Genomic DNA, 25,903 nt, shown 5'->3' with positions numbered 1-25,903 from the left:
CCCCAGGCACACAGAACATGTCAGATGATTCTCAACCAGCCTTTGGAAACAGAGTACCTGCACACACACAGGAGTAAAGTTTTTCATCTCTTTCCTTTATTAGTGACGGGTACCAACATCTATCATTCTTTATCATATAGATATCATTGAGCAAGGTATGTCATTGAACAAGATGTATCTTTCCTCTTGGCTTGTGAAAGTAACCCTAGCTCTAGCATACATGACCGTTCCACAAAACCCTTCGTACAGGCTATCAAGTTAGCATTTTTTTATTTTACCTTTATTTAACCAGGCAAGTCAGTTAAGAACAAATTCTTATTTTCAATGACGGCCAAGGAACAGTGGGTTAACTGCCTTGTTCAGGGGCAGAACGACAGATTTGTACCTTGTCAGCTCGGGGGTTTGAACTTGCAACCTTCCGGCTACTAGTCCAACGCTCTAACCAATAGGCTACCCTGCCGCCCCAAGTGATATAGCATACATGACTGTTCCACAAAACCCTTCATACAGGCTATCAAGTCAGCATACATGACTGTTCCACAAAACCCTTCATACAGGCTATCAAGTCACCATACATAATTGGCCCTCTGATGGCCCATCAGAGGTGTATGGGCTTCCTGTTGAATTCAGACTGGTTGGCTTCCAGAACATTCACAACTGGCCCTTTAGCCAATCAGCCAAACAGTTGTGGACTCCACAGAGCTGTGGGGGTAAAGAGCAACGTGAACACTGAAATAGTAGTGTGGGAGTTTTATTTCAATATTTATCGATATCGTATCAAACAATGCAACCAATATTGCTGTAGAATGTCCATATCGGTGACCATCACTATTATTAATCAAAGGAAATGAAATGTATCCTAAAGCTAAGACTGGACATTAGGTGTGTACTGATATAGTATTGACCTTCTCTAAACCAACCGTCCTCCTTCTCTAAACCAACCGTCCTCCTTCTCTAAACCAACCGTCCTCCTTCTCTAAACCAACCGTCCTCTTGGAGTACTACTGGGAATGCAGGCAGCTGTTCCACAGCTGTTTGTTGGGGGGGGGGGCATCTTCTGAAGCTGTTGAAGCTGTTCTTTATTCCTTATCTTTACATTCTTTATTGCAATGTGTTTGCCAGTACACACCCCTCTCGTGACACGTGCACTTGTTCAGAACAGAATCTCTCTCCCGCTCTGCTGAATGCATTAGTTCTATTAAACAAGGTGCTTAGAGAAGCTTCTGTCGCTCCTTTGAAGTCTTTCCTTGCGACACTAAAACAGACTTCTGGAAGCCTCCTGTTCAATATGTGTAGCATTAGTAAGTTGTGATGTTTGCTTCAAAAACATAAAACATGAATACCATTTAAAAGTGGCAATTGGGGAACCGCATATATTGTTGGGTGAATTTTTAAAATATATATTGTAACACTTGCATTATGTTTAGGAGCAATGGTAAATAAAATATAAAAGATTTTGCACACAACAGTCAAATACTCTTAGATTCATCTTATCTAGATTCAACCACCTGTTTCAGCAAATTAATGTCTCTCTGTAGGTCTACTGCAGGTCTCTGTAGGTCTACTGCAGGTCTCTGTAGGTGGGGAGGCCAACCACCAGTATAACATCACCACTCGACAATGAGACCGGTACCCCACCATGATTACCCCACCATGAGGACCCCACCATGAGGACCCCACCATGATGACCCCACCATGATGACCCCACCATGACCCCACCATGATGACCCCACCATGATGACCCCACCATGATGACCCCAGCCATGGTGACCCCACCATGATGACCCCACCATGATGACCCCACCATGAGGACCCCACCATGATGACCCCAGCCATGAGGACCCCAGCCATGAGGACCCCAGCATGAGTACCCCACCATGAGTACCCCACCATGATGACCCCACCATGAGGACCCCACCATGATGACCCCACCATGAGGACCCCACCATGATGACCCCACCATGATGACTAGAGTAAATAAGTGCTAATTACAGTGTTCTGTCCTCCAGGAGAATGAACCAGTTAATAACAGTGTTCTCTGTCCTCCAGGAGAATGAACCACAGTGTTCTCTGTCCTCCAGGAGAATGAACCAGTTAATAACAGTGTTCTCTGTCCTCCAGGAGAAGGAACCACAGTGTTCTCTGTCCTCCAGGAGAATGAACCAGTTTAACAATGTTCCGCCGTTATTCTCTGCATTATGGTAATGATATTAGAGGTACATCGCTCATGGTGATAAGACCCACAGTCAACTTTTCCTTCTAATCAGAGACGGATTTACGCCTGGACAGCTGGACAATCACTAAGTAGAGAAACTAACAACAAAAACACATGGCCTTCCAGGCTCTCCCTGCATAATGTTATGGAGATGCTAGAGAGAATACGGTTGTATTTATTCTAATGTTACTCAGAGAGAATCACAAGCTATGGTAATGTTCATCTTTGAGAATTGTGTAACAGATCTAGGGGCTTTGAGGTGTTTCAGGAGATGTGCATAACTCTATATAAATGAAAGAGAGAGCAGGGAGGGAAAGAGGTGTTCTTCAGGGGGTGAAGGGGGCATAAGATGGAGCCTACCTCACCTGGAATGAACTACCTTCTTAAGGGCATTCACTGGAACATGGTGTGTGTTTGAGAGACATTATTCACAGAATAAAGAGGGAGTTTTGCTATTTTTGCCTCTCTCTGTTTATCTGTCTGTTCCCCCCCCCCGTCCTCCTTCTAGAAGTGTCGGTTGATAGAGACAGCAGATCAGGAGCTGACTGACTTCACTAAATGTCTGGCCATCATGGTGGAGGAGATCAAAAGACAACCGCTTCGGGTAATCCTCCTCTTCTCCCTCCCATGTCCTCCCCCTCTCCTTCCTCTGTCAGGTTATGTACACCGTTCTGTCTCTCTGTGTGTGTGATGGTGGTTAAGAGTGAAAGGTCCATGTGTGCAGTGAGGGATTTGAGGAGAATAACACTCGGACAAACACACATCCTCTTTGACAGTTGAGAGACGCACACACACACACACACACACACACACACACACACACACACACACACACACACACACACACACACACACACACACACACACACACACACACACACACACACACACACACACACACACACACACACACACACACACACAGACAAGGTCCCTGATGAACTGTCACTCAGCCAGCGAACCAGTGTCCTCAAACAGTCTGTCTAGTTAATCACTGAGACAGAATCAGTCCATCTATCCTCGAACTCTGAGCTTTGTGCCAAAACATCCCTTTTAACCTTCTGTTTGTTCTTCTCTTGAGTATTATCTAACCTCCCTGTTCTGAAGGTATACAAATCATCTGTAGCAGTGTTTAAAGCCTGAGCTTGACAACGATGAAATAGACAGTATAGTGAATAACCACAATGTACTGTAACAGTCCATATCTGGCAGGTTTCCAGCCAGACAGATTTATGGGAATTAAGACTAATGATCGTCATTAGATTCATCCCTCTGACAGTCATCACGAAATTATTCCATCATATTATCACACTATAACATTATCACATTATAACATTCACACTATAACATTATCACACTATAACATTATCACACTATAACATTATCACACTAAATCAAATCTAATTGATTTACATAGCCCTTCGTACATCAGCTGATATCTCAAAGTGCTGTACAGAAACCCAGCCTAAAACCCCAAATATCAAGCAATGCAGGTGTAGAAGCACGGTGGCTAGGAAAAACACCCTAGAAAGGCCAAAACCTAGGAAGAAACCTAGAGAGGAACCAGGCTATGTGGGGTGGCTAGTCCTCTTCTGGCTGTGCCGGGTGGAGATTATAACAGAACATGACCAAGATGTTCAAATCTTCATAAATGACCAGCATGGTCAAATAATAATAATCACAGGCAGAACAGTTGAAACTGGAGCAGCAGCACGGCCAGGTGGACTGGGGACAGCAAGGGGTCATCATGTCAGGTAGTCCTGAGGCATGGTCCTAGGGCTCAGGTCCTCCGAGAGAGAGAGAAAGAAAGAGAGAAAGAGAGAATTAGAGAGAGCATACACAGGACACCGGATAGGACAGGAGAAGTACTCCAGATATATCAAACTGACCCTAGCCCCCCGACACATAAACTACTGCAGCATAAATACTGGAGGCTGAGACAGGAGGGGTCAGGAGACACTGTGGCCCCATCCGATGACACCCCGGACAGGGCTAAACAGGAAGGATATAACCCCACCCACTTTGCCAAAGCACAGCCCCCACACCACTAGAGGGATTATCTTCAACCACCAATTTACCATCCTGAGACAAGGCTGAGTATAGCCCACAAAGATCTCCGCCACGGCACAACCCAAGGGGAGGGGGGGGGGGGCGCCAACCCAGACAGGAAGATCACATCAGTGACTCAACCCACTCAAGTGACGCACCCCTCCTAGGGACGGTATGAAAGAGCCCTAGTAAGCCAGTGACTCAGCCCCTGTAATAGGGTTAGAGGCAGAGAATCCCAGTGGAAAGAGGGGAACCGGCCAGGCAGAGACAGCAAGGGCGGTTCGTTGCTCCAGAGCCTTTCCGTTCACTTTCACACTCCTGGGCCAGACTACACTCAATCATATGACCCACTGAGGAGATGAGTCTTCAGTAAAGACTTAAAGGTTGAGACCGAGTTTGCGTCTCTCACATGGGTAGGCAGACCATTACATAAAAATGGAGCTCTATAGGAGAAAGCCCTGCCTCCAGCTGTTTGCTTAGAAATTCTAGGGACAATTAGGAGGCCTGCGTCTTGTGACCGTAGCATATGTGTAGGTATGTACGGCAGGACCAAATCAGAGAGAGAGGTTTATTTTTATAATTTCATTTCACCTTTGTTTAACCAGGTAGGCAAGTTGAGAACAAGTTCTCATTTACAATTGCGACCTGGCCAAGATAAAGCAATGCAGTTTGACACATACAACGACACAGTGTTACACATGGAGTAAAACAAACATACAGTCAATAATACAGTATAAATAAGTCTATATACGATGTGAGCAAATGAGGTGAGATTAGGGAGGTAAAGGCAAAAAAAGGCCATGGTGGCGAAATAAATACAATATAGCAAGTAAAACACTGGAATGGTAGATTTGCAGTGGAAGAATTTGCAAAGTAGAAATAAAAATAATGGGGTGCAAAGGAGCAAAATAAATAAATAAATAAAATAAATACAATAGGGAAAGAGGTAGTTGTTTGGGCTAAATTATAGGTGGGCTATGTACAGGTGCAGTAATCTGTGAGCTGCTCTGATAGTTGGTGCTTAAAGCTAGTGAGGGAGATAAGTGTTTCCAGTTTCAGAAATTTTTGTAGTTTGTTCCAGTCATTGGCAGCAGAGAACTGGAAGGAGAGGCGGCCAAAGAAAGAATTGGTTTTGAGGGTGACCAGAGAGATATACCTGCTGGAGCGCGTGCTACAGGTGGGTGATGCTATGGTGACCAGCGAGTTGAGATAAGGGGGGACTTTACCTAGCTGGGTCTTGTAGATGACATGGAGCCAGTGGGTTTGGCGACGAATATGAAGCGAGTGCCAGCTAACGAGAGCGTACAGGTCGCAATGGTGGGTAGTATATGGGGCTTTGGTGACAAAACGGATTGCACTGTGATAGACTACATCCAATTTGTTGAGTAGGGTATTGGAGGCTATTTTGTAAATAGGTAGGAGCAAGCCCATGTAATTCTTTGTAGGTTAGCAGTAAAACCTTGAAAGCAGCCCTTGCCTTGACAGGAAGCCAGTGTAGGGAGGCTAGCACTGGAGTAAAATGATCAAATTTGTGTTTAGCACTAACTGAAGTTTATTTAGTCTTTTATCCGGGTAGCCGGAAAGTAGAGCATTGCAGTAGTCTAACCTACAAGTAACAAAAGCATTGATTAATTTTTCTGCATCATTTTTGGACAGAAAGTTTCTGATTTTTGCAATGCTACGTAGATGGAAAAAAGCTGTCCTTAAAACAGTCTTGATATGTTCTTCAAAAGAGAGATCAGGGTCCAGAGTAACGCTGAGGTCCTTCAGTTTTATTTGAGACGACCGTACAACCATTAAGACTATAACACTATAACATTATCGCACTATAACATTATCACATTATCACACTAACATTATCGCATAACATTATCGCACTATAACATTATTACATTATCACACTAACATTATCGCATTAAAACATTATCACATTATAACATCACATTGTCACGTCATTACTTTGTCCTACCATTACATTGTCATACCATTACATTTCCATAACATTACATTGTCATACCATTACATTGTCATACCATTACGTTGTCATACCATTGCCTTGTCATACCATTCCATTGTCATACCATTACATTGTCATACCATTACATTGCCATAACATTACATTGTCACATTATTACATTATCACATAACATTCTCAATGCCAGAATATCAGACAGAACATTATTATTTGCAGGGGTGCAACTTAGTTTAAAGTGGGGGGGCATAACTTGACAGGTGATCTGGAGGTCCTCCCAATCTTAAGCTAATTTCCTGCATTTCTACACAATATAATATGACCCATGACCCTTCTAGCCGTCTGTATTTAGCCCACAGTCATCAAGCTAGGTAAGAGATCATTATTAAATATGTTTAAGTGATTGATAAGACTGAACTATATTTTTGTTCAGTGTAATTCATATCATAGTACTACTAATACTGTAGAGGTCTTTTTACTTGAACACAATATAGCTGAGTCACCCTGTCCTGCCCCTAGGGGTCCACGGCCATGAAGCGCCCTAAACCCAACACACCCCACTCAGCTTTAGGATCTTAGTGAAACATTCATTATTGGTTTCAGGTGTGTCAGGTCAAGGCCAGAGTGACAACAGTACAGCAGACCACCAGGGCCTGGACTAAGCAGCCCAGCAGCTTGGGATTGGCTAAATTGGTATCTCCCTTGACGTGGGCACGTTTTCAATACAGACTCCTTTAGTCATACTGCATTCCGTATAACACATCCAGACCTTATGAAAGTTACCCAGGTTACCTTTAATCTGGTAATAAATCAAATCAAACGATACATAACTTGACATTGTGGGAGGATAACCAGCCTTATAATTAATGGAACTGCTATAAATGCGAGGTTACAAACTTTATTCTGATAAGTCACCAGTATCAACATTTCCAAGCAAACAAAAACAGGGAGAATCTGTAGACATGCTGAGATAAAATAACATAGTATTCGCTGGAATTCAGCCAGCCTTCACGAGATCATAACATATGCAAATATGTCCCCTCTTGTGGTTTACACCTCCAGCATGAGAATTACAACCCTTGATACAGTTTGGGAATCAACTGTAGAGGTTTGTCAAACTGCCTTAAAATAGATCATCTTCGAAGCTTCTGTCTTGTCCAGTGTTTGCTGCACAGAGAGAATAGTGTTGCATCAGCAAAAGTTCACTTCTGCTCTGTCACAGACTTGCTTCCCATCTGATCCTGCTCACGACAAAGAGTTACCTTGGTGTACATTGTATTATCCATGGATAGAATCATTGGTTCACTAATTGAAATGAACATTATTCCCAAATCCCAGACTGTAAACTTCTGTCCTGTAGCTACTGTAAGTCTACCCATCAATTCAAGATGGAACTTTGTATCAATTCACTGATTGTTATAATATACTACTAAACAAAGCCTGGCTCTGTAGATTGGTCTTCCCTGGCTGGCTGAACCTGCTGGGACACGTTTATACTGTTTCAATGTGAAAAGTAGTAGCCAGTTTCTGCACTGCTCACTTTAACAAATCAGAGAAAAAGCTCAATACAGACACTAGCAATACAGACACTAGCTGCCTCTGTACTGGTCCAATATGCCAGCCTTTCAGATGCTTTACCTTCACACAGCCTGTCCGCACGCTCTGTGGTGTCTGAGTGGTCCTAAATTCTGCCAGCTGAAACCGGAGAACCGCCTACCTGACCGCTCTGAGGAGCCAGCATGGTCCTAAAGCACACTGGAGCTGCATTGTGTATCACAGTGCAATGATACAACTTGGGGGGAGAATATGCAAATCATGTCCCCCCCATCCCCAATGAAAATTGCACCCCTGATTATTTGTATAATCACTCAATAGTGAGAGACAGAGCGCCGTCTGTAGATTTGTAGGAGCTAAAGTAGGTAGTGCTACGTAATGTACTTCAGTAGCCTGGTCCCAGACCTGTACATCAACCATGACAACAGCAGTCAGAGCGGTTGGCTAAAGCACATGCAGATCTAGGATCAGGCTAGTACTTCTTTGGAGGTTACATAAGTTGTATAATATAGGCCATTGGTTTGTCCTGTTTCCATTTGTGTCTGTCTGTGCTGTTACCTGTTTGTTTGTCTTATTCTAGGCTGTGGTTAAAGGCGCTGAAGTTGCAACAAAGATTTAACATAATACTTTATTTCTGTTTTATAATCTTTCTCTGTCTCCAAGGACTGTAGCTTGGCAACGCTTGTTTACAGAACACTGTCATTCAGATCAATTATTTCTGAAGCAGTTCGGTGTGCAAGCATCCTTATCAGAGAAAAGTGTTTTTCTAAAGCCGTCCTCTGTTGTGTGTGGTTGTTTGACAGATGTGGATTTTTACCTCAATAGTCACAGTTCTAAATGTGTTTATTTGTGGCCCAAGGCATAGATGAAAGATGTAAATAAGGACAATCCCTGCCTCTGTCAATATCATACCGTAACCATGGTCAAGGTGCCGTGGAGTGTCAGCCAGTATGGTGGTGTTTGTGCCCATTTACATGTTTACATATGAATCATTTAACAGACACTCTTATCCAGAGCCACTTACAAGAGCAATAAGGGTTAAGTGCCTTGCTCAAGGGCACATCGACAGATTTTTCACCTAATCGGCTCGGGCCCAAAAGCTCTTAACCGCTAGGCTACCTGCTCCCTTATGGTTTACAGTTCCGTAGAGAACATGAGCTAGAACAGCATATGTGTGTATATATATGTAAAACGGTTGCACACATTGGATTCTCTCTGCTGCATTGTGTCCTTCAGAGCACTCTCAGGGAGAAGAGCTAATGAAAGAGAGGGGATGGCGAGAGGCAGAGCGGCAGAGCGGGAGAGCTATATTGAAGAGAGGGTAAATCCATTTGAATTTAATCACTTACCTTCCATACATATTTGCCCGTTGTAGAAATGCTCAGAATGTGACTTTTTGGGAACTGAGTGCCAGAACATTAAAGAGCTCAAGGTGCTGAAAGTTGACCCTTTTAACCCCACCCTTCATCGCCTTAAAAGATAAAAGGTTGAGATTTAAATCATTTAAAATCTTACAAACAGGGTTGTCAAACTATTTTATAATTTCTAAAAAACTTTGTCATTTTTGGTACATTTAATGTCAATGATCTAAAAAACGTGTGAACATATTTTTCCCTATTCACATATGTTGTAGTTTATACTCTATTTTACATAATCTGAGGTTTCTGTGTTGTGACCTCCATTGGTGACAGGGAATAGCAGCAGCGTAAAAGAGGGGAGGGGAGAAATGCAAATAGTCTGGGAAGTAATTTGATTAGGTGTTCAGCAGTCTTATGGCTTGGGGGTAGAAGCTGTTTAGAAGCCTTTTGGACCTTGACTTGGGGCTCCGGTACCGCTTGCCATGTGGTAGCAGAGGGAACAGTCTATGACTAGGGTGTCTGGAGTCTTTGACAATTTGTAGGTCCTTCTTCTGACACCACATGGTACAGAGGTCCTGGGTGGCAGGAAGCTTGGCCCCAGTGATGTACTGGGCCGTATGCATTACCCTCTGTAGTGCCTTGCGGTCAGAGACCGAGCAGTTGCCTTACCAGGCAGTGATGCAACCAGTCAGTATACTCTTGATGGTGCAGCTGTAGAACCTTTTGAGGATCTGAAAACCCATGCCAAATCTTTTTAGTCTCCAGAGGGGGAATAGGTTTTGTCATGCCCTCTTCACAACTGGCTAAGTGTGCTTGGACCATGTTAGTTTGTTGGTGATGTGGACACCAAGGAACTTGAAGCTCTCAACCTGCTCCACTACAGCCCCATTGATGAGAATGGGGGCGTGCTCGGTCCTCCTTTTCCTGTAGTCCACAATCATCTCCTTTGTCTTGATCACGTTAAGGGAGAGGTTGTTGTCTCTGTTCATCATATATGCATGTACATACTACCTCAATCAGCCTGACTAACTGGTGCCTCGCTACTGTATATAGCCTCGCTACTGTATGTAGCCTCGCTACTGCATACAGCCTCGCTACTGTATATAGCCTCGCTACTTTTATAGCCTCGCTACTGTATATAGCCTCGCTACTGTATGTAGCCTCGCTACTGTATGTAGCCTCGCTACTGCATATAGCCTCGCTACTTTTATAGCCTCGCTACTGCATACAGCCTCGCTACTGTATGTAGCCTCGCTACTTTTATAGCCTCGCTACTGTATATAGCCTCGCTACTTTTATAGCCTCGCTACTGTATATAGCCTCGCTACTTTTATAGCCTCGCTACTTTTATAGCCTCGCTACTGTATATAGCCTCGCTACTTTTATAGCCTCGCTACTGTATATAGCCTCGCTACTGTATGTAGCCTCGCTACTTTTATAGCCTCACTACTGTATATAGCCTCGCTACTTTTATAGCCTCTCTACTGTATATAGCCTCACTACTGTATGTAGCCTCACTACTGTATATAGCCTCGCTACTGTATGTAGCGTCGCTACTTTTATAGCCTCTCTACTGTATATAGCCTCACTACTGTATGTAGCCTCACTACTGTATATAGCCTCACTACTGTATGTAGCCTCGCTACTGTATATAGCCTCGCTACTGTATGTAGCCTCGCTACTGCATATAGCCTCGCTACTTTTATAGCCTCGCTACTGTATGTAGCCTCGCTACTTTTATAGCCTCGCTACTGTATATAGCCTCGCTACTTTTATAGCCTCTCTACTGTATATAGCCTCACTACTGTATGTAGCCTCACTACTGTATATAGCCTCGCTACTGTATGTAGCGTCGCTACTTTTATAGCCTCTCTACTGTATATAGCCTCACTACTGTATGTAGCCTCACTACTGTATATAGCCTCACTACTGTATGTAGCCTCGCTACTGTATATAGCCTCGCTACTGTATGTAGCCTCGCTACTGCATATAGCCTCGCTACTTTTATAGCCTCGCTACTGTATGTAGCCTCGCTACTGCATATAGCCTCGCTACTTTTATAGCCTCGCTACTGTATGTAGCCTCGCTACTGCATATAGCCTCGCTACTTTTATAGCCTCGCTACTGTATGTAGCCTCGCTACTTTTATAGCCTCGCTACTGTATATAGCCTCGCTACTTTTATAGCCTCGCTACTGTATATAGCCTCGCTACTTTTATAGCCTCGCTACTTTTATAGCCTCGCTACTGTATATAGCCTCGCTACTTTTATAGCCTCGCTACTGTATATAGCCTCGCTACTGTATGTAGCCTCGCTACTTTTATAGCCTCGCTACTGTATATAGCCTCGCTACTTTTATAGCCTCTCTACTGTATATAGCCTCACTACTGTATGTAGCCTCACTACTGTATATAGCCTCGCTACTGTATGTAGCGTCGCTACTTTTATAGCCTCGCTAATGTATGTAGCCTCGCTACTTTTATAGCCTCGCTACTGCATACAGCCTCGCTACTGTATATAGCCTCGCTACTTTTATAGCCTCGCTACTGCATACAGCCTCGCTACTGTATGTAGCCTCGCTACTTTTATAGCCTCGCTACTGTATATAGCCTCGCTACTGTATGTAGCCTCGCTACTGCATATAGCCTCGCTACTTTTATAGCCTCGCTACTGCATACAGCCTCGCTACTGTATGTAGCCTCGCTACTTTTATAGCCTCGCTACTGTATATAGCCTCGCTACTTTTATAGCCTCGCTACTGTATATAGCCTCGCTACTTTTATAGCCTCGCTACTTTTATAGCCTCGCTACTGTATATAGCCTCGCTACTTTTATAGCCTCGCTACTGTATATAGCCTCGCTACTGTATGTAGCCTCGCTACTTTTATAGCCTCGCTACTGTATATAGCCTCGCTACTTTTATAGCCTCTCTACTGTATATAGCCTCACTACTGTATGTAGCCTCACTACTGTATATAGCCTCGCTACTGTATGTAGCGTCGCTACTTTTATAGCCTCGCTAATGTATGTAGCCTCGCTACTTTCATAGACTCTCTACTTTTATAGCCTCGCTACTGTATATAGCCTTGCTACTGTATATAGCCTCGCTACTGTATATAGCCTCGCTACTTTCATAGCCTCTCTACTGTATGTAGCCTCGCTACTTTTATAGCCTCACTACTGTATATAGTCTCGCTACTTTTATAGCCTCTCTACTTTTATAGCCTCGCTACTGTATATAGCCTCGCTACTGTATGTAGCCTCGCTACTGTATGTAGCCTCTCTACTTTTATAGCCTCGCTACTGTATGTAGCCTCGCTACTGTATGTAGCCTCGCTACTGTATATAGCCTCGCTACTTTTATAGCCTCTCTACTGTATGTAGCCTCGCTACTTTTATAGCCTCTCTACTTTTATAGCCTCGCTTCTGTATATAGCCTCACTACTTTTATAGCCTCTCTACTTTTATAGCCTCTCTACTTTTAAAGCCTCGCTACTTTTATAGCCTCTCTACTTTTATAGCCTCGCTACTTTTATAGTCTCGCTACTTTTATAGCCTCGCTACTTTTATAGCCTCTCCACTTTTATATCCTCTCTACTTTTATAGCTTCGCTACTGTATATAGCCTCGCTACTTTTATAGCCTCTCTACTTTTATAGCCTCGCTACTTTTATAGCCTCACTACTTTTATAGCCTCTCTACTTTTACAGTCTCGCTACTTTTATAGCCTCTCTACTTTATAGTCTCTCTACTTTTATAGCCTCGCTACTTTTATAGCCTCTCTACTGTATATAGCCTCGCTACTGTATATAGCCTCGCTACTGTATATAGCCTCGCTACTTTTATAGCCTCGCTACTTTTATAGCCTCTCTACTTTTATAGCCTCGCTACTTTTATAGCCTCGCTACTTTTATAGACTCGCTACTGTATGTAGCCTCACTACTTTTATAGCCTCGCTACTTTTATAGCCTCTCTACTTTTATAGCCTCTCTACATTTATAGCCTCTCTACTTTTATAGCCTCGCTAATGTATATAGCCTCACTACTTTTATAGTCTCGCTACTTTTATAGCCTCTCTACTTTTCTAGCCTCGCTACTGTATGTAGCCTCGCTACTGTATGTAGCCTCTCTACTTTTATAGCCTCTCTACTTTTATAGCCTTGCTACTGTATGTAGCCTCGCTACTGTATGTAGCCTCTCTACTTTTATAGCCTCTCTACTTTTATAGCCTCGCTACTGTATATAGCCTCGCTACTTTTATAGCCTCGCTACTTTTATAGCCTCTCTACTTTTATAGCCTCGCTACTTTTATAGCCTCTCTACTTTTATAGCCTCTCTACCTTTATAGCCTCTCTACTGTATGTAGCCTCGCTACTTTTATAGCCTCGCTACTGTTATAGCCTCTCTACTGTATATAGCCTCGCTACTGTATGTAGCCTCGCTACTGTATATATCCTGTCTTTTTACTGTTTTATTTCTTTACTTACCTATTGTTCACCTAATACCTTTTTTGCACTATTGGTTAGAGCCTGTCAGTAAGCATTTCAATGTAAGGTCTACACCTGTTGTATTTGGCGCACATGACAAATACACTTTGATTTGATTTGTCTTGGCACCACACGGCCAGGTCTCTGACCTCCTCCCTATATGCTGTCTCGTCGTTGTTGATGATCAGGCCTACAGGATGGGTGTCATGTTTTGGCTGATAAATGTACTAAAATGGGAATAGCATTTAAATTGCTACTTTCAAATGGTATCAGAAAAATGGTTGGCTGTCCAGACATCAGAGAATGTTGACTTTAATGGTATTTTTTTTATTTATTATAAAGTCAAACCTCCATAGGAAATATAGATAATAGAATAGACATGACCATTTAAGTTGACATTTGACGGTGGGTGGCCATATTTGTGGTAGTAATTAGAACATAACATTTCAATGGTGTACCTGCTAAATTACAGTGGTCTGAAGGGATAGGCCCCTTCTATTCCTTATATTTATATGATTAAAATGACATACACCAAGAGCACGTTGTGTATCAACCAATAGTGGGCACAACACAACAACTTCAGATGTGTAACAGGGTCTAAGCTACAATGTATGTGAATGTGGAAAAAATATACACTACCGTTCAAAAGTTTGGGGTCACTTAGAAATGTCCTTGTTTTTGAAAGAAAAGCTATTTATTTTGTCCATTAAAATAGCATCACATTGATCAGAAATACGGTGTAGACATTGCTAATGTTGTAAATGACTATTGTAGCTGGAAACGGCTGATTTTTAATGGAATATCTACATAGGCGTACAGAGGTCCATTATCAGCAACCATCACTCCTGTGCTCCAATGGCACGTTGTGTTAGCTAATCCAAGTTTATAATTTTAAAAGGCTAATTGATCATTAGAAAACCCTTTTGTAATTATTTTAGCACAGCTAAAAACTGTTGTGCTGATTTAAAGAAGCAATTAAACTGACCTTCTGTAGACTAGTTGAGTATCTGGAGCATCAGCATTTGTGGGTTCGATTACAGGCTAAAAATGGCCCGAAACAAAGAACTTTCTTCTGAAACTCGTCAGTCTATTTTTGTTCTGAGAAATGAAGGCTTTTCCACTCGAGAAATTGCCAAGAAACTGAAGATCTCGTACAATGCTGTGTACTCCTCCCTTCACAGAACAGCACTAACTGGTTCTAACCAGAATAGAAAGAGGAGTGGGAGGCCCCGGTGCACAACTGCACAAGAGGACAAGTACATTAGAGTGTATAGTTTGAGAAACAGATGCCTCATAAGTCCTCAACTGGCAGCTTGATTAAATAGTACCCGCAGAACACCAGTCTCAACGTCAACAGTAAAGAGGCGACTCTGGGATGCTGGCCTTCTAGACAGAGTTCCCCTGTCCGGTGTCTGTGTGCTTTTGCCCATCTTAATCTTTTCTTTTTATTGGCCAGTCTGATATGGCTTTTTCTTTGCAACTCTGCATAGAAGGCCAGCATCCCGGAGTCACCTCTTCACTGTTGACGTTGAGACTGGTGTTTTGCAGGATATATGTAGGATATTTTCAGACTTCAAAAGTGGTCGAGAACAAATGCTGCTGGAGGTAGTGTTGGGGGACTCTTTCCCATGGTCCAAAGAAGACACCAATGCTCCAGGGTAAGACCTTCAGATGATAACTATTCTCTCTCTCGGTCTCTCTCTCCAAGTGGATACTATAGTGACCCTGGGTGGTCTGGCTGACAGGAAGGTTTGACCAGACCATGGCTTCAGTAGAGACTGTACCACGCCCTCAACATGACACAACTACCTCTGCTGTTTCTACAGGGATGCAGTCTGGCCTACCTGCTACGGCCGGTAACTATACGCACACACTAGTGTTTTCACGACGCTAACATTTTACGTCCAATATTAGGCCAAGTATTACATTTACATTTAACATTACATTTAAGTCATTTGGCAGACGCTCTTATCCAGAGCGACTTACAAATTGGTGAATTCACCTTATGACATCCAGTGGAACAGCCACTTTACAATAGTGCATCTAAATCATTTAAGGGGGGGTGAGAAGGATTACTTTATCCTATCCTAGGTATTCCTTAAAGAGGTGGGGTTTCAGGTGTCTCCGGAAGGTGGTGATTGACTCCGCTGTCCTGGCGTCGTGAGGGAGTTTGTTCCACCATTGGGGGGAACAAACCATTGGGGGGAACAAACGATACCAAGTAGTATAGTGCCGTCCCCGGGCGCTTGTTCCTGTTCTCTAAAACGTTCTCCAAAAACCTGGCACTGAAAATCACACTTCTACTCAGTACACCTTTCATTTAACTTCACACTGTTCAGTGTTTAATGGAATACTGCATAGAATGGCTGATTTGCTCAAATTTGCAAATGTAACTTGGCTGAAGGAATGGATGGAAGGAATATACATGCATAATGATCTGAATGTCAATGTGTCACAGTAAGGGGAAAACACTGCATTAAACCTTGTTAACTCTTCAGTTAACAGAGACACACACTCCGTCTCCCTCACTCTCATAAACACACACCACTCTCTCTCCCACAAACACACTTCTCCCAACTTTTAAAACGTTAGGCACCAAACAGAATTTAAGACGCACACAGAAATACATAGATTTTTGAAATGGTTCAGGCTTCCTTTAGGCCTATACGAATCCTACCTATGTGAATCCTACCTATACAAATCCTACCTATACGAATCCTACCTATACGAATCCTACCTATACGAATCCTACCTATACGAATCCTACCTATACGAATCCTACCTATACGGATCCTACCTATACGAATCCTACCTATACGAATCCTACCTATACGAATCCTACCTATACGAATCCTACCTATACGAATCCTACCTATACGAATCCTACCTATACGAATCCTACCTATACGAATCCTACCTATACGAATCCTACCTATACGGATCACAACTCATGAGTTGCAGACCCTTTTCTTGTATTCCTGAGCCAATCAGATGTGCCTAAACCTACTGTCAAGTTACCAGGTTGTTTGCTAGCTAGGTAACATGACTGAACAATGTTTGCTATTGTTATCAAACCAATCATTTGCGACCCGGATTAGTTTAAAACGGCTGTGACATTTGTGAAATCATATCAAATGCGCGCGAGTCCCGATTGAAAGAAAACCAGTAATCTCCGGTAATATGGGTCATATGTTTTTAGGCAAGCATGCCTGTCACGAAGTTGTGCTCCATTTGACCTCTGACACCCAGAAGTTGCATGACAGTGAACTTTCAAAGTCCGTTCAGACTGGTCTGTGCTCTTGGTTATAACAGGCAATGCAATTATACAATGTAGGCTGTCAATATTGCTCGCTACTTCAATGTAACAAATGTACAAATCTAACAACAGAAAACTTAGCAGGGGCTGGGTCTGCATCTCTGCTCGCCATCACGGCTAAAATATATATTTTTTAAACTGATGGAGAGATAGAAGCGCGTAAAGACAGAGAAAAGCATGTCAGTCAGGGGCGGGCTGGTCGGAGTAGCGGCTGACTGATTACAGATGACACACATGAAATGGCATGAAAGTGAATATTATTGGACCAGGGCATACAAGAGACTAGTGGCTGTTGCTTAAATTCAAGTGAACTGGTAAACAAAACTGACTTTAAAATATTTTATAACAGGTTCTTTAGATTGGTCGGGCTGAAAACTTCTGTAGTATCATATGAAACGGTACTACAGTCGTGGCCAAAAGTTTTGAGAATGACACAAATATTATTTTTCACAAAGTCTGCTGCTTCAGTGTCTTTAGATATTTTTGTCAGATGTTACTATGTAATACTGAAGTATAATAACAAGCATTTCATAAGTGTCAAAGGCTTTTGACAATTACATGAAGTTGATGCAAAAGTCTATTTGCAGTGTTGACCCTTCTTTTTCAAGACCTCTGCAATCCGCCCTGGCATGCTGGCAATTAACTTCTGGGCCACATCCTGACTGATGGTAGCCCATTCTTGCATAATCAATGATTGGAGTTTGTCAGAATTTGTGGGTTTTTGTTTGTCCACCCGCCTCTTGAGGATTGACCACAAGTTCTCAATGGGATTAAGGTCTGGAGCACATATGTCAGAGTCAAGGCCCGCGGGCCACATCCGGCCCGCGAGAAGATTTTTTACGGCCCCTGGGATGATCTTGATTTATTATTAGAACCGGCCCGCAGACCGCAGCAAGCCGGCAGCCCGCAGATCTTTTACACGCACCAATACTACATTTCCCACAATGCAACGGTGACGCACCGAGCAGTAGGCTGCTTCATTTCAATATTTATTGGCACAGCAGTCGTCAGCATCACAGTAAAATTAACTTTCAGATACCCATCAAAAATGGCAAAACGGAAGGTGGACACTGAGAACCGGGGTTTCAAACAAGGTGGGAGTCGGAGTATATGTTCACGGAGGTAGCTGGAAAACCTGTGTGTCTTCTGTGTGGAGAAAGTGTGGCGGTACTGAAAGAGTATAATCTGAGACGACATTATGAAACGAAACACGCGGACAAAAACAAGAATATGGACATGGAACAAAGGCTACAAAAGGCAGAGGAATTAAAACGAGGCCTCAAATCTCGACAGGCTCTGTTCAAAAAAGCCAAATCACAAGGCCAGGCTGCTGTCAAGGCCAGTTTTATTTTGGCAGAAGAGATCGCTAAATCAGCCCGGCCATTTACGGAGGGGATTTCATCAAAAACTGCATGATTAAAGTTTGTGACGAAGTTTGCCCAGAAAAAGGCAACTCTTTTTAAATGTGAGTCTGAGCAGAAACACCATTGCCGAGAGAGTAGACCAGTTGTCCATCAATCTAAAAGAGCAGCTTGTGAAAAAGGGAAAGATTTCATTGCATATTCCTTGGCTGTGGATGAGAGCACCGACATTTCTGACATTGCCCAGTTGTCAATTTTCATCCGCGGAGTGGACTCCAGCCTAAGCGTGACAGAGGAGTTTTTGGCTTTACGTCCTATGCATGGCACAACTACGGGGCATGATTTGTATGAAGAGGTGTCAAGATGTGTAAATGAGATGGAGCTGCCTTGGGAAAAACTCGTGGGTTTGACAACCGACGGAGCACCTGCGATGTGTGGACACAGGAGCGGACTGGTGGCGAAGATACGGGAAAAGATGCAAGAGGAAAACGCGACAGGTGAGCTGACAGCTTATCATTGTATCATACACCAGGAAGCGTTGTGCGGTAAAGCCTTGAAAATGGAGCATGTAATGAGCATCATCACGCGCACAGTTAACTTTATCAGAGCCAAAGGTTTGAATCACCGCCAGTTCAAGGCATTTCTGACGGAGTTAGAAACGGAGCATGGTGATTTGCCTTATCACACAGAGGTGCGATGGCTAAGCCAGGGAAAGGTGCTTCAAAGATGTTTCGAGCTTCGTGAGGAGATTTGTCTGTTCTTGGACAGCAAAGGGAAAGACACAACACAACTCCGAGACGAAATGTTTCTGTGTGAAATGGCTTTTCTGTGTGACATTACGAGTCATCTGAATGCAATGAACTTGCAGCTGCAGGGTCGGGATCATGTCATCTCTGATATGTACAGTACAGTGAAGGCATTTAAAACCAAACTGACTCTGTGGGAGACGCAGATGCGGAAAGAAAATTTGAGCCACTTTCCCAGCTGCCAGACCATGAAAGAGAAGCTCTCTACCAGTGCGTTCCCGAGCGCACAGTTGGCTGATAAAATAGGTATGCTTGCCGCTGACTTTCGACGCCGATTTGCTGACTTTGAAGCACAAAAAAGCAGGTTGGAACTGCTCGGTAACCCATTTGCTGTTGACGTGGAAAGCTCACCACCAAACCTCCAAATGGAGTTGATTGACCTCCAATGCAATGATGCACTGAGGGCAAAATATGCGGCAGTGGGTGCTGCGGAGTTCGCCCGTTTCCTCCCCGACACAATGCCCCAGCTGCGCATCCAGGCTGCTCAAACGTTGTCTATGTTTGGCAGCACATACCTGTGTGAACAACTTTTTTCTTTGATGAACCTGAACAAAACATCACACAGAAGTCGACTTACTGCTGAACACCTACACTCAATTCTGAGGATTTCCTCAGCTCAGAGCCTTACCCCGAACATTGATGAACTTGTGGAAAAGATGGGACACCACCAAGTATCACCCTCAACCTCAAACAAGTGAACATTACTGTGCAATCACATATTTAGAGTTTTTACTCAGTTCAAGTTTAAAAGTTAAAGTTTAATATTTGTTTTCACTGCATGTTACTTCTCCTTAAACAAAGTGTTGTTTTTGATTAATAGATTTTTGCACTTTATTTTATTGTATTTCAATCCAATTATATTTTAAAAATATTTCAGTTGAGTGGATGATAGAAAATTGCTATTATTGTTTTTTTCTTTGAAGTAAATTTAGCCCACTTTTGCTAAAATAGAAAATATAGGCTACTGATGGTGCCTTGAATACCGGTTTCTTTCATTTAATGTTCATGTTATGGGGATTTTTATATAAAGGAAATTTGTCTTTTGTGTCTGTTGAAAATTAAAGATTACTGACAGAGCCATAAGAAAATATTGCTTTATTTATCTGATCATATTGGAATATATTTGTTAGGTTTTCAGTAGGTTCAATTAGGTTCACTAGACTATATGCGTCATTTAAAAATTTTTCAATGAACATTCGAACAGTCCGGCCCTCGGCTTGTAGCTAAATTTTTTATTTGGCCCTCCGTCCATTTGACTTTGACACCCCTGGTCTGGAGAGTTTCCTGGCCATGGAGCAAAATATCAATGTTTTGTTCCCCGAGCCACTTAGTTATCCCTTTTGCCTTATGGCAAGATGCTCCATCATGCTGGAAAAGGCATTGTTTGTCACCAAACTGTTCCTGGATGGTTGGGAGAAGTTGATTTCGGAGGATGTGTTGGTACCATTCTTTATTCATGGCTGTGTTCTTAGGCACAATTGTGAGTGAGCCCAGTCCCTTGGCTGAGAAGCAACCCCACACATGAATGGTCTCAGGATGCTTTACTGTTGGCATGAAGCAGGACTGATGGTAGGGCTCAACTTTTCTTCTCCGGACAAGCTTTTTTCCAGATGCCCCAAACAATCGGAAAGGGGATTCATCAGAGGAAATGACTTTACCCCAGTCCTCAGCAGTCCAATCCCTGTACCTTTTGCAGAATATCAGTCTGTCCCTGATGTTTTTCCTGGAGAGAAGTAGCTTCTTTGCTGCCCTTCTTGACACCAGGCATCATCCAAAAGTCTTCGCCTCACTGTGCGTGCAGATGCACTCACACCTGCCTGCTGCCATTCCTGAGCAAGCTCTGTACTGGTGGTGCCCCGATCCCGCAGCTGAATCAACTTTAGGAGACGGTCCTGGTGCTTGCTGGACTTTCTTGGGCGCCCTGAAGCATTCTTCACAACAATTGAACCGTTCTCCTTTGAAGTTCTTGATGATCCGATAAATGGTTGATTTAAGTGCAATCTTACTGGCAGCAATATCCTTGCCTGTGAAGCCCTTTTTGTGCAAAGCAATGATTAGGGCATGTGTTTCCTTGCAGGTAACCATGGTTGACAGAGGAAGAACAATGATTCCAAGCCCCACCCTCCTCTTGAAGCTTCCAGTCTGTTATTCGAACTCAATCAGCATGACATAGTGATCTCCAGCCTTGTCCTCGTCAACACTCACACCTGTGTTAACAAGAGAATCACTGACATGATGTCAGCTGGTCATTTTGGCAGGGCTGAAATGCAGTGGAATTGTTTTTGGGGGATTCAGTTCATTTGCATGGCAAAAAAGGGACTTTGCAATTAATTGCAATTCATCTGATCACTCTTCATAACATTCTGGAGTATATGCAATTTGCCATCATACAAACTGAGGCAGCAGACTTAGTGAAAATGTATATTTGTGTCATTCTCAACTTTTGGCCACGACTGTACAGTATTCTAATGTTGGTATCATAAGTATCATGACGTTTTGGTACCGTGATATTACCGTGGTACTGACATGCCATGATGCAACACACATGCACCAGTCAAGTCTTCAAAACACTTTAGTTACAAATGTTAGTGTAAGGGTCCTTGACAAGGTTGTGTTCACCTTTGTGTTAAACCCCATACGTTCAGTCTGTCAGTCAGTTCATTACATCCGTACTGTGGTGACAAACGAGCTTGATTAAGTGTGTCTGTGTTTGTGTGTGACTCATAGGAGTTAGATTAATTGGAGGTGTTGAGGTATGAAGCAGCAAATGACAAGATGTCTTTGGCATAATGACAAACAACAAAGAGTGAGGGGGGGAGAAAGAGGGGGAGGGAAGAGAGTAGAGAGAGAGAGGGAGGGAGGGAGAAACTGGGGCATGTGGGTGGTAATATTGCTAGAGCAAAAACATTTCATTCAAAATAACTTTGCTCAGGCTCCTTGTAAACTCATTCATCTGAGAAGAGGGAGGGAGTGAAGGGATTGATTTGGAGACCAGGTAAAATAATTTTGGAGATGCAAATTAAACACCCTCACCGCAAATTATTTACGATAATAGGTAATAGGTGTGTGTGCGTGTCTCTCTGTGCGCGTGTGTGTGTGTGTGCGGGCACGCGTGTGCTTCCAGCTGTCAGAATTAGACGCTCATCCATGTTTGTCGAACATAAATTTTCTAAATTGTTCCAAATTTCTAAGTGTTTAAGGTTCTGTTTAGGCATTAATTCAAAATGGTTAAGGTTTGGGATAGGCTTAAAACAAAAATCTCAAAAACAACTTTCTATCACTAGACTCAACATGCAACCTTTGGCGTGGTTGGCGCGATGCGGCAGGATTCCTAAAACAACCCAGGTGTAATATACGTCTGGCCACTGGTTGGTTTTGTGGCGCTAGTCTGATTTTGCATAGGGAACTGTAAACAGGAAGAGGTGCATATTTATTCGCCCAGCAGCAGTCACTGAGCTAGCAAGCTAAAGTTTTAGCTAGTGAGTCACATAAATTTACATTCAGCCTGTTAAATATTTCAGTCCGATTGGCCTTATCTTACTATATAAGCATGGCTTAACATAGTTTGATAGCTAACATGCTAGCTAGCTAATGCTAACAACACCAGCTAATCTCATATGTGGATGTCTCCATCTTTGTAGCTAACGTTAGCTAGATAATTAAAGTAGCTGGTTAATGTGGTGCACAGCAGGCTACAATACTGTTATAGTATTACTGAATGACAACACTTGTCATTACTAGTTAGCAAGTTGGTTGATTATGTGATACAGTGGGCTACAGTACAACATTACTAAACGATAACAACATAGCCTTGTCAATAGATCCTAGTGGTTTGATGTGATGGGGTACAGTAGGCTACAGTACAACATTACTAAACGATAACAACGTAGCCTTGTCACTAGATACTAGTTGTTTGATGTGATGGGGTACAGTAGGCTACAGTACAACATTACTAAACCATAACAACGTAGCCTTGTCACTAGATACTAGTTACTAGTAGTTAGGCTACAGTACAACAACAGTAGTCTTCCTACTGTTCTGTTATTCGTTTAGTCTGGAAATGGTTAAATGAGCTAATATTATAGAGATCACACATTCATGCAGCTGTGGTGTTGTCACATTGTCTATGGATACGTCTTTTACTTGAGAACTCTGCCCTCTTTGCCAGGTCTCCCTTGAAGAAAATAGCTTATTTTACCAGGGCAAAAATAACATAACGGTTGTGTGCACTCTCACTAGGTTTTGGTCACTAGATGCCCCCATTGTGCTTTTTGACCTTATGTTTTTTCCCTTGATTCCCATTATTATTTGCACCTGTGCCTCGTTTTCCCTAATTGTATTTAAACCCTTAGTTTCCCTCAGTTCTGTGCTCTGTGTTTGTATGTTAGCACCCAGCCCTAGTGTTCTGTGTATTCTTGTCGATTCCGGTGGACGCTCTTGTGGAATTCTGTTTTTGTTTTTTGAGTATCTCTTGAGGCTTTTTTGTGCTATACCTACCACCTTTTGGATTTGCCATTTTGTATTGAAGGACTTCTCCTTTTTACTTTATTAAATACACCGTCTTAAGTACTGCTGTGTCTGCCTCATCTTCTGGGTTCTGCTGACTATTCGTGGCTCAGTTGGTTAAGTGACTGTTTCTCACTCCGGAGACCCAGGTTCGTAACCGGGTCCTGACATCAGTGGCAGATTTCGAAAAAAGAAAATGGACATATACAGTATATCATCAGCAATTCTCAATCAGATGAGATAAACCGCTAACCCAAAATTGAATTTCATAAATGTGCGCACTAATAATTGTTAATTTTCCAATTCTCTATGCCCTATCCATTCCCAGACTTGAAGCCCTCTGTCCCCAGCAGGAAAAAACAGGAAAAAGTGTTGGCTTAAGGTACAACATCCTATTGTGGACATTTTAAGATAAATTAAGTTCGTATTTAGATGTAGAGTTAATGGATAGAAGCATATACAAGCAATCAATTACATGTATTTTATACAGTCATATGGAAACGTTTGGACACCCCTCTGAGGCCGCATAATAGTTTACTCTGTTGTCACAGAAAATGATCACAGTGGCATGCCATTCATTTTCTAATAAAAGCTGAGTACTGGGGTATTGTCCAGACAAAGATTTTTAGTGTAGCAATATTAAGTTGTATGAAATTAAATCAGATGTGAAAAATAGGCTATACAAAAATGTGGGCACCCTTGTCATTCTGTTGATTTGAATACCTGTAACTACTTAGCACTGATTAATTGGAACACACATTTGGTTTGGTGAGCTCATTAAGCCTTGAACTTCATAGACGAGTGCATCCAATCATGAGAAGAGGTATTTAAGGTGGCCAATTGCAAGTTGTTGTTCTCTTTGACTCTCCTCTGAAGAGTGGCAACATGGGGGCCTCAAAACAACTCGCAAATGACCTGAAAACAGAGATTGTTCAACATTATGGTTTAGAGGAAGGCTACAAAAAGCTATCGCAGAGATTTAAGCTGTCAGTGTCCACTGTGAGGAACATAGTGAGGAAATGGAAGAACACAGGCACGGTTCTTGTTAAGGCCAGAAGTGTCAGGCCAAGTAAAATATCGGAGAGGCAATGGCGAAGGATGGTGAGAACAGTCAAAAACAGCCCACAGACCACCTCCTAAGACCTACAACATCATCTTGCTGCAGATGGTGTCACTGAGCATCGTTCAACAATTCAGCTCACTTTGCACAAGGAGAAGCTGTATGGGAGAGTGATGCGGAAGAAGCCTTTTCTGCACACAAGTCACAAACAGAGTCACTTGAGGTATGCAAACGCACATTTGGACAAGCCAGCTTCATTTTGGAATAAGGTGCTGTGGACTGATGAAACAAAGATTGAGTTATTTGGTCATAATAAGGGATGTTATGCATGGCGGCAAAAGAACACAGCGTTCCAAGAAAAACACTTGCTACCCACAGTAAAGTTTGGTGGGGGTCCCATCATGCTGTGGGGCTGTGTGGCCAGTGCCGGTACTGGGAATCTTGTTCAAGTTGAGGGTCGCATGGATTCCACTCAATATCTGCAGATTCTTGGGAATAATGTTGAAGAATGAGTCACAAAGTTGAAGATACACCGGGGCTGGATATTTCAACAAGACAACAACCCAAAACACTGCTCAAAATCTACCCAGGCATTTATGCAGAGGAACAAGTACAATGTTCTGGAATGGCCATCCCAGTCCCCAGACCTGAATATCATTGAGAATCTGTGGGATGTTTTGAAGCGGGCTGTCCATGCTCGGCAACCATCAAACCTAACTGAACTGGAGATGTTTTGTAAGGCGGAATGGTCCAAAATACCTTCATCCAGAATCCAGACACTCATTAGAGGCTATGGGAAGCGTCTAGAGGCTGTTACTTTAGCAAAAGGAGGCTCTACTAAATATTGATGTGATTTTTCTATTGGGGTGCCCAAATTTATGCACCTGTCTAATTTTGTTTTGATGCATATTGCACATTTTCTGTTAATCCTATAAACCTCATTTCACTACTGAAATGTTACTGTGTCCATCAGTTATTTGATAGATGAAAATGAAATTGCTGATCCAAACACCCAATTATTTATTTTTTCATATGACTGTGAATTCCCTTTTACGTCAACAGTTGTCACAAAGTGCTTATACAGATACCCAGCCTAAAACCCCAAAGAGCAAGCAATGCAGATGTAGAAGCAGTAAGGAAAAACCCTCTAGAAAGGCAGAAACCTAGAGAGGAGCCAGGCTCTGAGGGGTGGCCAGTCTTCTGGCTGTGCTGGTGGAAAT

The 25,903-nt window shown here is 42.7% G+C and overlaps 1 pseudogene; it reads left to right on the top strand.

The window, feature by feature from the left end:
- Positions 1 to 2,424: 2,424 nt before the first annotated feature.
- Positions 2,425 to 25,903, top strand: part of LOC135516943 (thiamin pyrophosphokinase 1-like) — a 67,371-nt pseudogene continuing 43,892 nt past the window's right edge.

This window comes from Oncorhynchus masou, chromosome 28, assembly GCF_036934945.1.
Source record: "Oncorhynchus masou masou isolate Uvic2021 chromosome 28, UVic_Omas_1.1, whole genome shotgun sequence".
Lineage (NCBI taxonomy): Eukaryota > Metazoa > Chordata > Actinopteri > Salmoniformes > Salmonidae > Oncorhynchus > Oncorhynchus masou.
The sequence above is the reverse complement of the archived record's forward strand: the minus strand, read 5'-3'. Positions and strand labels throughout refer to the sequence as shown.